Source organism: Grus americana, chromosome 6 (genome assembly GCF_028858705.1).
Source record: "Grus americana isolate bGruAme1 chromosome 6, bGruAme1.mat, whole genome shotgun sequence".
Taxonomy (NCBI): domain Eukaryota; kingdom Metazoa; phylum Chordata; class Aves; order Gruiformes; family Gruidae; genus Grus; species Grus americana.
This window is the reverse complement of record NC_072857.1, coordinates 28630828-28644536: the sequence shown is the minus strand read 5'-3', so window position 1 is coordinate 28644536 and position 13709 is coordinate 28630828. Positions and strand designations below refer to the sequence as shown.

Below are 13709 nucleotides of genomic sequence, written 5' to 3'. Positions count from 1 at the left end.
GAGATTTTATTCACAGCAGATCTGCCTCCCACTACCAACTGCCAGGATTCCCAGGAAACAGACGTAGGCAGTTGCAGTTGTTTCAGAGAAGCTGTAGACTAAACAGCTTCCTCTTGCAGGCAACTCCAATTAGACTTACCAACTATTCATGTCTATTCACGTACTGTCTGAGAATAACCTCAAAGACCAGTCAGCAACTTCTAGCAACACAGCCATCCAGTTAACAGAATACACGGGTGCTATAAAACACTCCCTGCAAAACCTCCAGGTGGGGCGAGAAGAAAAACATCTTTAGTAATATGAAAAAGGAAATTCTCACGTTATCCAAGATGAAATTAAACAAAAATGAATTATTTTTTCCCAAGTCTTTCCAAAATAATTTATCATAGGCAAACAAAAAAATTGAAGAGAACATTGGTCTAAGACAGTAATTTTTCAAATGTTGCAAGTGAGTGAAAATAAGATTATAACTGTCAGTTAGAATATTAATTACAGTGGCTGGGACTGATGGCAGTCATAATTACTAGATCTATAATGAAAGTTTGAACATGCAACAGTTTCCTCATTAGAGAGATGCTAACAAACCTGGAGTGACTGTACCACATTCACTCTCAGCACAACTTTGTAATTATAGCTGGAATAAATACCAGCACCTGATGCTGAGGAATAACCGGATAATGCAATGCTCTTAACTCTTCCTCATAGTAAGCAACAGTTTTTATATGCAGGTAACCCCTTCTATCTCCACTTACGCAGGAAATCAGTAAAAAAAACAAAAGTGGGGCTTACATTTGTGTCTTGGCATTGAGAGAATGGTCAAAAATTAAAAGGTGAATATTGTTTTTTGTTCTAAGTGATTATCATCTTGATATCAAGAACTAAGCATGTTTTACAACGAGATTCTGAAGAAAGTGATTGATCACCAGATTTATCCATTTGATGTAATTTTTCCAAAAGTGTCAGTAGGTCAAAAGGAACCAAATCTCTCCACTCAAATATTCCTGTTCTTCACATGGTGCTGAAAAGAAATTTTTTACCCTCTAAGCATATTTGATAAGAAGGTGTATAAAAGCTAAAGCCAAAAAGTGTTGGATTTTTAAGTTACTCCCTTAACATAAATATTTGTTCCTTAAAATATTTTTTTCTTGTGTATGACCAAAATGTTTCTGGTGACCTGTATCCAATTTCCATTCTCACTTCAACACAACAGTTTGAAAACAGATGCTGAGACACTGTTGCATGATTCAGCATAATTTAGTTTCCAACTCCTCTTGACATGAACGGTACAGAGAAACACTCTTGCTAAATTACCAGAAAGCCCTTTGCATTGGTAATTTTATTTTTAACTTTCACAACTCAATGAGCCATATTCCAAATTCAAATTCAAACATACTGTTGCTTATATTCTTCAAGGCTATCATCCCAGCCTCTTTTCTCATTTTTGTCTTCCTTTTTCCACAGTGAGAAGAGGTTAAAAAAAAAATTCCCCACAGTTAACTAAAGAGGTCAAAGATGGGAAAAAAAAACAAAAAACCAAAACCAAACCAAAAACAACCCACTTACACCAAGCTCACTCCTCCTCCCAAAGCCAACACTCTGAAATTAGATTTCTCCTTTTCCCGAGCTGTTTTCTACAACCAGCTCCTCATTTCTCTCTCATTCCTCAGAGAAAGATGAAGTCTTCCATCTCTCTGACTGCTGGGAGACAGGACCCTCATTTGTTCCAGGGCCTCCCAGCTTCCACAGCAGTTGAAAGAAGATGCCTCCTACCACATCACTCACATAATGCTTGTCTAGTAAGATGAGACCATACTTCAGCAATTCTATCTGCTCCCAGTATTGACTGCTGCAAGGTGCTGTTTTTACCACATCCCCCGGACCTCAATTTTGAAGACCTCCTTTCACTTTCCCTTCTGCTGCTGTTTTCCAGAGAAACTGAAGCAAAGTGACATTATCCCATTCTCAGTTTACAGCTGTCTAAACTTTGAAACCAAAGTTTGTAGGAACAGCAGAATTATAGAGAACACTGTTTTCCAGTTTGAGAAAATGGCCTTGCAGCTATTTGCTTTCTTTTTTATTCCTGCAAGTTTTTATCTATTGCTATGAGGCTGTGACATTTATGGTGCTTGTCTGGAATACTTCCCTACTTGCACAAAACCAACTGGACTTTCTGACCACTGCCTACAAGGCTTTCTCTCTTCTCCCAATTTGTTGTAAATTTTGGGGTCCTACAAATAATTTTCTTGTTGAAGAGAAAACCAGAGACTGGTTGTTTTTTTTTTCTTAAATATATTTACTGACATATAACATTATTTCTTGTGTAGAGATATCACAAATCATAACATGTCTATGAACCAAGTCAGCTGAAGTCTTCAGCTAAAATTACCCAAACAGTCCCTCTGGCCCTCACTGTTTTACACGCATACACCACAAAGACACTGGAGCACAAAAACAACCTTTTATAAGTGTGGCGGGTTGAGCCTGGCTGGGGGCCAGGTGCCCACCAGAGCCGCTCTCTCACTCCCCTCATTCACCAAACAGGGGAGAAAAGGCATAACGAAATGCTTGCAGGTCGAGATAAGGACAGGGAGAGATCACTCACTAATTATCATCACGAGCAAAACAGACCGAACTTAGAGAGGGAATTCATCTAATTTATTACTAGGCAAAACAGAATAGAGGAATGAGAAAATAAAATCAACTCTTAAAACACTTCCCCCCACCCCTCCCATCTTCCCGGGCTCAACTTCACTCCCGGCTTCAACCTTCCCCCCCTCAGCGGCACAGGGGGACGGGGAGTGGGGGTTACGGTCAGTTCATCTCACGGTGTTTCTGCCGCTTCTTCATCCTCAGGGGGAGGACTCCTCTCATCGTTCCCCTGCTCCAGCATGGAGTCCCTCTCACGGGGTGCAGACCTTCAGGAGCAAACTGCTCCAGCGTGGGGTCCCCCACGGGGTCACAAGTCCTGCCAGCAAACCTGCTCCAACATGGGCTCCCCTCTTCACGGGTCCACCGGTCCGGCCAGGAACTTGCTCCAGCGTGGGCTTCCCACGGGCCACAGCCTCCTTCAGGTGCCTCCACCTGCTCCGGCATGGGGTCCTCCACGGGCTGCAGGTGGAATCTCTACACCCCCTCATCCTTCCTCCATGGGCTGCAGGGGGACAGCCTGCTTCACCATGGCCTTCACCACGGGCTGCAGGGGGATCTCTGCTCCGGTGCCTGGAGCTCCTCCTCCCCCTCCATCTGCACTGACCTTGGTGTCTGCAGAGTTTCTTACATCTTCTCACTCCTCTCTCTGGCTGCAAAAACTCGCTCTAAGTGTTTTTCTTCTTCTTAAATATGTTATCACAGAGGCGCTGACTGGCTTGGCCTTGGCCAGCGGCAGGTCCGTCTTAGAGCCGGCTGGCATTGGCTCTATCAGACACAGGGGGAGCTTCTAGCAGCTTCTCACAGAAGCCACCCCTGTAGCCCCCCCGCTACCAAAACCTTGCCACGCAAACCCAACACAATAAGACAAAAGTAAATTGAACCAAAATGCCCTCTTTAATAGGGCAAAACAAATGGCAAGCAGGAAGATCAGATGAAAGACTGGAAAAGTGGTATAATCTCCCTCTTTGGGGGAGAAGCCCTCATTCTCTTTCAGGAAACAGCCATTCTCAGCAGCTCCCTGAGCTAACCAACTCTCCTCCATCTCCCCTGTGGCTCATGCTCTTCACCGCCACAAGAACACCTTCCCTGCCACTCAGTGCCTCCCAGCCCATGCGTCTGCCCCACCAGCTCCTTTCTTTTTTCAGCCTCTCCCTACCTCTTCTGTACTGCACATGCAGGGCTCTTGAAAGCCAAGCGTGCTCCCTTGCACTCCGGGAGGGAGAAACTGCCCCAAATCCCACTGCACAAGACTCAACCTGACTCAGGAGTCAGCCCATGTCTGTTATACATACATACCTTGAATCTGTCCATCACTGTCTTCCTTAGACATGGATAAAATGTAATGAAAAAACATCACCGATACCATTCATTACAGACATACTACAGATAATTATATATGTTTTTTACTTAAGAGGTCATACGTTTTCTTCATCAGGAAACAGAATATTGCCTTTTTCCTTACTGCTTTCCTTATGTTCATGCTGTGCTTCCATGTTATTCTACTCACACTCTTGCATTTGTGCTGAACATTTATAACGACGAGTGTAAGCTCAAACAGAAAATTCATCTTTTCCCTGAATGATGAGACACAGAAAAACACCTTTCTGCATACCAAGTTGATCAAACACGTTATTTGCAAGCACTACTGTTTTGTGCCAGAGTTGCACTTTGTATTTTAAACTTAGGAACTTGGTTTAAAAGAAAACTAGTTATCCTCATCTTGCTGCATTGCATCAGGAATTTACAGACAAGAAAAATTCAAACACATGCCCAAGACTAAAATTTTTCTCATGATGATAGCTTTTAACCTCAATCACTTCAGAGTGTATTTCTTCTTCTTTCAGAATTTGCACAGAGTACCTTCTATTATGGTACCATAGCACCTTTTAAGCACACATGGATGCCTCAGCCTTACTCACAATACAAACTCTTTGACAAAGCTGATGAGAAAGAGTCCTGCAGTTTTCCCTCCTTAAAGTAAACTCTGTGTCATTTAGTTTCAAGCAATGCAGATCAATCTTTTCCTTTTGCTAGCATCACCCTCAAAAATTACTATCTACACAGACTCACGGTTAACAGTGTATTTTCCCTGAACTCTTATGTTTTGGAAATATTTTTTAACTGCAAATATAGTTGAAACAAGCATATGGTAGAAACCACACTTAGATTTAAATTGGTTACATAAAGAAAAAAACAGAAGAGAGAAGTTCTGCCATTTGCTCACAATTAAAAACTGAAAACTTGCATCAACACAATGGCAAAAGAAACATCTCCATGCCAGGTGTAATCCTATTTTCTTTTTCTTTCCTTTGTAAAAAAAAAAAAAAATTCACCAAAAACCTGTACAAAGACATTAACATTTACCCTGAATAGGAATGCACTCTGCCTCACTTAAGCCCTTTGGCGGATCAGAAATCAGCCTCTGAGGTTAGGAGGGAGCTGACTAACAAGAAGCAATGGGTTTAAGAACACTGTGCAATCTCAGATGAATAATGTAAAGTTTGGAGTCCAGGATGTGAGCGCAGTCAGGGGAACTTTGGTGCTCCAGCTGTCCCTCCTGGGTCCCCCCTAAACTCTTCAGGGTCTCTAGTTCTCTGAGGGTCTAGGTCTTAGGCTCTGAGTTCTTGCATCAAATTTGATGCCTAAATTTAGACAATTATCACTCAGGGTAACCACTAGCACAAAAAAAAAAAAAAAAAAAAGATTATTCCAACCCTTCCTTAATTTCACTCTTTTGCTCTTAAGTCTCCTTGCTCAGGAAAGCACAATTCACCCCCAGACTGAAATCCTTTTGTTCTTTGGGATTTAGGTTGCAGGTTGCTGTTACAGGGTCAAATTCAGAAAACTGCTGAAGACAATCAGAGTTTATCACCCACGAGCATTTTTGGTAGGCTGTGCTATCTATAAGGCAGTCAGTTTATATACTAAAAATCGATTTTAGCATTGCTTTGGGTGCACACACCCTCAACTTTTGGGTAAGGTGACAAATCAAGCAACACAGGAAATGCAAGCACATGTGTTACCACTGCATTGGTGGCAACTAACATATGAGGTTGGTTGGTTGGTTTGTTTTTCCAGGTAACAGGGAAGAACTATTTTAGAGGAGAACAAAAGATACACTTGGACAGAATACTCTAAGTGGGTAGAAAGATATTTACAATAAATCACTTACATAGTTACAGTCATAATTTTATATTCTGCTCCTGCATATAAAAATGCTGACTATGATGGGAAAAAACCTGTCCATCAAGTGTGTATCAAACTGTCAGCTGTTAAAGGCCACACCAATGACAATTACTCTGCTGTCTGCTTCCAAATTACACTTGCCTGGACAGATAAATTATTTTCTCACCTGCATGTGCCTCAAAATATTTTTTAGAGCTCTTTCTGAATAAATCACAGCAAAATTTCAAGACAGAGTTGAAACAAAACACCATAAATACTATATACATACACACATACAAATATGAAATTGCACTTCAGCACTGTCAATTCTTAGCTGGAAGATCTCTGTATAGTCACAACAAAAACAACCACCATTTAAACCAGAAAGTCAGAATGACTTTTAAACTGCTGCTGTCATGAAACAGTTCAGGCACTAGAAACAAAATATTACAACCAGGATATTAATTTATATTTAAATATAGGAAAGGTCATTAATATATGCCTATTTTTCATCTTTTTATCAGAGAAATTTCATGTTAACAGGTATACAGACAGTTCTGCCAGTCAGCGCTTTTTGAGAGTTCTAAGCAACATGGGTAAATTTGGTCGCCCTCAGATTTATTGCTTACCACCACCTGAGGCATCATGTAATGGTGCTACCATGTACTTATAATGTACCTGACTTTAGCTTGTACATTCTACCTTGTGATAGGACAGTACCGCTTCTTTTTTTACTTTTTTTTAAATATGTAATGCTCTGACAATGTGACTTTTATGTTTAAACCTAAGTCAAATTGTTCATAATAGCACCTATCGATACAATTTTAGATCTACAGCTATCTTTTCTTTCCAAAGTGCATACTGCACTTCTTAAATTCCCATGGATACAAGATTAGATTAATGAACTAGGATGATGTAACAGTTAAGACAATTGACTTAAATCTATAAACAGATGAAAATCCATTTCCAACAAGCTCTCTCTTTTACATATTAGACCAGTGCAGAACCAAAGTATTTCCCTATCACTCTAAATGAGGTGTGCTTTTTCTTACAAAGAAAAATAAAAGCAATTGCCTACAAATAAAACCCAGCAAAACCTTTTAACAGAGATTGTTTTGGGGTGGTGTTCTTCAGTGCCATAAATTTCAAAAGAATTATTTTCTCTGGTTGCATGTGCTATAACATTAACTCAGATTTCAGTTACAAAGCACAAGAACTGTTCTCAAAGTTTTTATGACCAGGATGACACTTCTTTAGTGTTGTCATTGTCAGAAAGAGCGCCTAATGAAACAACTATGGAACATTTACAGCTTTTGCAGTTTCAAAGATGGACATGTAAGACTCACCTACATAATTTCAGTAATAATCTAGATCCCATTTTCAGGATCAAAATCAACATCCATATGAAGTTAACCACTTATCTTAAGGCACTAGGACACATATGTATCTACAGAAGATGTACAAGTAATATTGCTACTTTCTTCCCGTTTCAAAATGTCTCTTAAAGTTTCCAGCTGAAGGACAGGACTTCAGTTTGGATCTTAAGTATTCTTTTCTTAAGGTCACAACATACATTAGATCTAGAGTAATTTCAGGATCTTCTCACTCTATCAACACAGTGTTCCTATTTTCAGCTCCTCATGAGACAGACAGGGAGCATGCAGTTACTGGAGTGCTGGGAGCACCGTGATTCCACCCCAAAGGTACCACATGGAAGACACCAGGCAGAGGAGAAGGAACTGCAGCAGAATCCTTCTGGCGCAAGGATTAATCACCTCACTCACAATAGGTTGAGGTTGTGAAATTTTTCCCCAACCCAAGCTCTAGCAAAATATGCAACTCCTATCCTTGCTGGGCAGACTGATTAGGAGCTTTGTGAGAACACACCGGCTATTACCAACAAGAATCAGCACTTCCCACTACAGGCCAGGCTTTCTCTTATTCTTGTCCAGGTGAACCATCTTTGTGTTCAAACCATCATTGTGCACCTACTGACTGATGCACAGCCTCCAACTTCCAGCTTCCAACACAGAATTAAAAAATAGAGCAGCTTCAAACATTTTATGTTTTTTAAGTATCATTTGGGGGGAAAAAATAATTCATGTTATATTAGAATTTCCCTACATACATGCAAAGGTTTGGGTGGGTTTTTTTTGTTTGGGGGGAGGGGGCTGGGTTTTGGGTTTTTTTAAATGTAATCGCCTTCAAATGACATTCAGATGTCAATGGAAACTAAACTTTAGATATACTTAAAAACACCAGTTGTCTTAGTCATCCAGCTTGCTGGACACAGTAAAAAGCATTCATCTTATTAAACAGACTGGTTTTTTAAGCTGAATATTATCTGCAGTTACTGCATTTAAATCAATCATTTTAGGCTAATATATCCTATAAGATTTTAAAACTAATAGATCTCAGACTCTTGCACCTCATTTTTATTCACAGATTGAAAGGAGAAAATAAGCATTTCTTCTATTTCAATTCCCAGCCCATTTCTCAACTTCAAATGAAAAACTTAATGAACTGTACTAGGTGAATAAACTGACACAAAAAAAAATATTCTGTGCACCTGCAAAAGAGGCCACTCTGCCAAAAGCTGGTTTAGCACTTCAGCTAACATCAGTTACAGGTGCTTATGCAGTCACTTTTCCACAGTTCAACGGTTTAATTTTCTTTAAAACTTTGGCAGCTAAACTTTACAGCTTGAATATCACTTCAGTAGCATTTTATTGCTAGTAGTAGCATAGCAAAATACTTTTTCGAATATTTTAATGGTATTTTAAAGGAGTATCACAAATTATGGCATCAGTATAGGTTTTATTAATATTTACATATGACCTGTATTTTATATATCTCATCTAAATTAAGAGCCTTTTCTGTTTTGACCTTTCCTTAAAAAGAAGTCTTACCGTGATTATTTTCTATTCTGGTTATGGTAAATGAGTTTTAGTCAAAAATTTCAAACTTCTTCCTGCCAATTTTAAGACATTAGATAAAATAGTGAAATCTTCTGAACTTGAAACTTTCTGGGAAGTTTCAAGAAATAAGAACATAAGAGCAGCTGTATTGGGTCCACCTTGCCCATTATCCCGCATCTAACAGTGGTAGCAAATACTCAGGAAGAGGGCATAACTGATGTGGTGCATCCTACCAGCTTGCAAAAAAATATGTTTGAAAGATTTCCAAATTAGAGTGGCATCTAGACCATCACATTTTAACAGTTACTGATGAGCCACCTTCTGTGAATTTGTCTAATTCTCTTATAACTCATTGATTTTTGGCCTGCAACACTGAGTTACACAATTTAGTTAAATGCTTCATGAAAAAGTTAGTTTAGGGTTGTTCTGCTTTATAATCTGTTAAATGATGGTTTTGTTCAATACTCCTAGCTCTTATGCGTTGAGGAAAGTGAATAATCATCCCTTATTAATCTGCCTTAATATTTAAAATGGTAAAATTACTATTTCTGTAGAAAACTTAAAAAAGGACTCAGTCACAGAGGGTCACTTGTCCCTTTCTGTAGGAGGGCTAAGTAGAGATGACCAAAATAATCTGCAGGATTCATCTTTCTACTGAACATACTACATCCTTCTTTTACTTTACGTCTACAGTAAACAGACTTCCCTCTAACAAAATAATGAGTTACAAGAAGGCAAAACATAAATCAACAGCCAGTATCTATGGGAAAATTGTGCGACACATTGGGAGGGAGGTACATCTTTTGCCAGCTATGTTCAGGAGCAGTAAATACACAACTCTCCATTTTACTTGGCTGAGATTCTAGATATCTGTTGTGAGAAACAATCAAAATCTGAAGTGGCACTTCAAAGTAAAGAGGCAAAAAGATTAACTATCAACTAAGGCTCTTGAAAGGGTAAATTAAACAGAAAGCAATGAGAAAGAACTATATAGCAATGGGCAAACTGACTAATTTAACTGTTATTTGTAACTTCTTTAATGATGACTTTCTTAAAGATGGGTTCATCTATATACTGGAACATGTTCATATGGAAGCAAACAGTAAACAATCATTAGTGAAAACATATTGCAAAAAAATGTGTAAAACTATAGTAGTTTGATTTCTTCAGGGAAAAAAAAAGGTGATCTACTACCTCAAAACCTTTAGTTGAGGAGTTTGTTGTTTGTTGTTGTTTTTTTTATTTGAACAATTTCAAACTATCAGCCAAGCTTAGCAGGCTCATTTTCAACCTGAAATACACATTTTGCCATATTGCCTCAAAGCTAATACAGCACAGTACTGTAGAGATTTATAAACACATATATACACTCATTTGTACTGACAGAGATTGCACTATAGCCTTCCAGTGTAATATTACTATAGCATTTCAAAACCTTCAGCTACAAATATTGAGCTAAGTGGCTTAGTCTGTTTCTTTTTAAGAGATACTACCTTTGAAACTAGCTATGCATGATAACAATATACAAATACTCAACAGAAACAGCAACATCACAAAATTAGTAAAAAGGACAAAAATCTTAGGAAGAACACTGACATCGAATCAAGTGTGTCAAAAAGCAGTGTAGTATTACTTTTGTAATAGATTTTAGTCCATCATTCTAAGTCCCATCATCACCATCCTCCAAAACCTTCCCTGAGGCAATAAAAGGCTGAAAATGAACATCTCAGCTAAAGAGCTACTGCAGGAAAATGTGTAACTTGCAATGGAAAAATATTTTTCTCCCTACTTAACATATTTTCATGGGGATACCCCCTTGCTCCAAAGTAAGGCAGATTAAACCATGTGCAAAGGGAATAGAAACAAGTGGAATAATTGATGAGAAACAATCTTTGGGGAAATCAGAGACAGAAGGGCTATTAGAAAGAAAAGGGGTTCTTTGGTAACCAACTATGCACATAAATTTATTACCTACGCTACTACTAAATTCTTGGGTATGGGGAAAAGAAGGAAAGACTGGCTTGCTTTCTAAATGGGCAATCCAAAGACAGAGACATACATAGAAATTGTGTATATATGTTTGTATATATTTACAGAAAGCATTATTGTATTCTTTTGCTGCAATACAAAGATAAACTTAAGCTTTGGTGGTGCAAAGCTCATTTCCATGAATCAAGGACAACTAAGTAATACCATGCTTAAGTCATGAGGTCAAAATATACCAAGTCTGATTTCTGACTGAAATGAAAAGTTATCTTCAAACCTTTAGCTTGCCTGAGAACAGAAACCATTTGTTTTAGGAACACAAGTAGACTTTAATTGATCAGCACAATTCTTTAAAACCAGATTAAACTGAATGCTGCAGAGGAGAAGAAAAAAAAAAATCTATCAAGTACAGTGTCATCCTCACAACACCTATGACAAACAGCACAGTACAACATTTGGTATCACTACTATGAGAGCAGCCTTCCAGTGCAGAGAAAGAGAATAAAGTCATATTTGCTTAAGGAAATAAGCAGTATTGCCTCAAACCACAGAAGGCAGCAAGTGCTTCTATAATGCATTTCTTTTGAAAGTTACCAATTTCAAAATGTTAATTTTCCCTGAATCATACAGGAGAGAATTATTATATACGTGTAGTACACTCAATGTACTGACAAACATCAGAACACTCAGCCAATAAACTGACAGTGCAAGATTTGGATGAACAGGATAGCTTTTATGTAAGAAAAAGTGTCTTTCCTACTTACTGACACAGCATGTATGCTGTATACAAGCATTAGCAACATTTTGTTTACCAAAGGAATAGTTTCAGTTCATATCTGTTTTCATAACTTCTAAAAAACATAATCATGTGGTTTCCTCTGTATTTAAAAAATATTCTGTCTGTATATCCACAGTATCTCAACACCAGCCTGAAAGTGGACTAACCAAATATATGCTGTTAAATGCCCCCAAGCCTACTTACAATTGTCCCACTTCAAAGCAGACAAGAGAGAACGAATTCTTTCTGAGCTCTGAAGTCTGAACACAGAAACAGACGACATCCGTACCCTGGAGGTAACAATTTAAGTTCTGTCAGGCCTATCAAGGGAGGAACTTCCAAAGACTCCTGGAAGAAACCTTAAAGTCCAAGGGAACTGAAGGCAAATGAAGACACTGCCAATGGAAGCATCTCTGTTGACTTAGCAACCCAAACACACAGGGACATTCAAAATAAAGGAGTGTTTTGAACAACCCCATGAAGCACAATTTAAGCTAGAGTAAGCCCAAAACCACAGGAATATATTACGCTGATTAAGTATATTCTTCATCTGAAGGCACTGAAACACCTTCAAGGAAATTCCGTAAGAGTGCAAGTAACCTTTTCCAAATGTCGAAAAGACATGGCCATAACACCAATCACTGCCTCAAAATGGAAAAAATCAAAACTTTCTAGACTAGCACTGTTATTATCCTGTACTAGACCTACTGAGCATTCCCAGGTAGCAATCTGTTTTCAGGAAACAAATGTCCACTGTGAAGACACTACATAAAATACCCAGAACTGAAAGAACTGACTGTTCAAAAGCACTAGTGCCTCAATATTGCTTCAACTGTCATTGCCATTTGTAAGCTTATTTTAGGAGAGAGACTGTAATCAGCCATTCCAACCATCATTTGCACCCAAGTCTTCCACTTGCCTAGAATGCTGATTAGATGGGAGGGGTGTGTGTGTGTGTGTGTATATATATATGTACATACAAAAAAAGAAAATCTTGTTTTCAGAGATTTTTCTGTAAAGCAAAGGCATGCAAATTTTGAAATACCAAAGTAAAATCTTTCAGTGAGAAAAGCAAGACACTTGCCCTACTTAGCAGTAAGTTTCCAAAGGGAGGAGTTAAATTCCTGTAGTTTACAAAATAATTTTCTAACCCACTATGAATAACTGTTTAAGCAATTATTTTTTTATCTAACCTCAATTTTTACTAAACACTAATAAAGGTATAAATTCATTAAGAAGCTAATTTTTACTGTAATAGCCAACAATCAAAGTAACCTAATTGTATCTGCCTCCCATAATGCTTGTAACTTAGAAAACAGCTTTAGGAATCTTCAACCTGATTCCCCAAAGAGAGAAAGAGGAAATAATAATTAAAACAACAACAACAAACCAATACCATGGAGGTATCTACACAAACCTCACTTTTTTCCCCTCCCTTAGTATTCAGAGATGACAAGTGTCACTTAATACCGTCTGTCTTCCTCCAGGCAAAATCATGACTACTTAACACCAAGGAGGAGCAAGAGAAAAGCAACAACTTTGTGTGCACTTGACCATAATCTATTGAATAAAGCAAATGAAACACTGAGTCAGTCATGAAGGCATTTCCAGCTCAAAGTGACATGTCCATAAAATGAATCCTCCATAAATAAATTAGTGCTCTCCTTCCTGCCCTTATGGACTCAAAAGGAAAAAACAAACTGACATCACAAAAAACCCCAAAAGGCAGACCTCTCACTCCCCCTTTCCTGTTCCACTACCTACAATGCAGGGAAACCTCTAGAAACGCACCTAATAGTTTACTGTTCTAAAGGAAACCGAAAGAGCCAGTAGCACCCTTATGGGTGCACAGAAAATTACAAGATGGCTTATAAAGGCCAACAGAACTACCAACATTCAAACTTAGACAGTTCAGCTAGTTTAATTGAAAAGTCTTATAAAGAAATTGAAAAATCTTCTACTAAATACAAAGCACCTGTACCGGCATGTTACGTACTTGGACAGTTAAAATGACACACTAGTGTTCTTATTATTAAAAAAAGGAACACTTCTGAAGTGACTCTGTCACATTCTGCAGGAATAGCTAACTTGCAGTTGAAACTAATAATCACACAAAGCATTCCTTATAGATTAGCAGGCTATGAAGAAGCATGCTTTCACTGGATATTAGTTTAGTAATAGCCTGCAGGCCACTGCTTAAAATATCATGGATG

At 38.4% G+C, this 13709-nt stretch overlaps 1 protein-coding gene across 2 annotated transcripts in view; it reads right to left on the bottom strand.

The window, feature by feature from the left end:
• Positions 1–13709, bottom strand: part of PARD3B (par-3 family cell polarity regulator beta) — a 423913-nt gene that overhangs the window by 270274 nt on the left and 139930 nt on the right. The gene's annotated exons all lie outside the window — the stretch shown is intronic.